This window comes from Leishmania donovani, chromosome 36 (assembly GCF_000227135.1).
Source record: "Leishmania donovani BPK282A1 complete genome, chromosome 36".
Taxonomy (NCBI): domain Eukaryota; phylum Euglenozoa; class Kinetoplastea; order Trypanosomatida; family Trypanosomatidae; genus Leishmania; species Leishmania donovani.
This window is the reverse complement of record NC_018263.1, coordinates 1,778,592-1,779,451: the sequence shown is the minus strand read 5'-3', so window position 1 is coordinate 1,779,451 and position 860 is coordinate 1,778,592.

Sequence of the window (860 nt, the reverse complement as noted above, 5' to 3'; positions counted from 1 at the left end):
AATAGTTGCAGAGCAGGCGCTTTTGCCACGTTTTCTTTTTCCCGACGTGTCCATATTCGACCAAGTACAGGGCAACAGAATATACGCACACCCAGCCACAGCTCCACCACCGCTGCCGCACCACCGCGACATCCAGGCCCTCTGGGACGCGCCCGCCCAGCCCCTGTCATCGAATCAGGCCACGCGTCTAACCAGCTCTCCCCGTCCTGCCCCTCTCGGTCCCTCCGCCGGCGGCGTGCTGCCCGATCCGCGCCAGACGCAGACGCGGGTGGCCTGCACGCCTTCACCCAAAGCACGCCGCCGCCAAGGGTCCCCCCGCTCGAGGGCGGAAGCCGTGGCGCCCGTCGCGCCGGCCAACAGGCGAGGCGTCAGCTACGCGCGCACCGGGTGAGCTCACGGACAACGTCGGCCAGCCTCTCAGGCCAGGGCCCTCCGAGACCCTGCGCACCGCTGCCTGCGGGCCATCCTTCGCACCCCGTTGCCTCGCGCCGCGCACTCCCGTGCCACCGTGTGGCGACACTCCACATGGGCGTCTGGAGGACTCGCTGCGTTGATTCGGGCTGCTCTCGCCATGCTGCCGGCACCCGGGCCTCGCCAGCCCACCCGCCCGGGACGTCGGAGGTGCCGTGCGCTTCGCAGGCATGTGCTGTGGGGCTGATCGGCGTGGATGTCGTCGTGCCTGTAGCGTCGATCACTTCTGTTCTAATCACCTCTGGCCGCTTTGTTTCTATATGATACGCCATGCCGGCGACGGTTGACAGCTCGTGCGCACATTGCTGGCATGTCTGCATCCCGGGGCCTGCAACATAAGGACGTGGTTGTCTGCGGAAACGGGCTCGTTGTCTTCCTCACATGTTTTT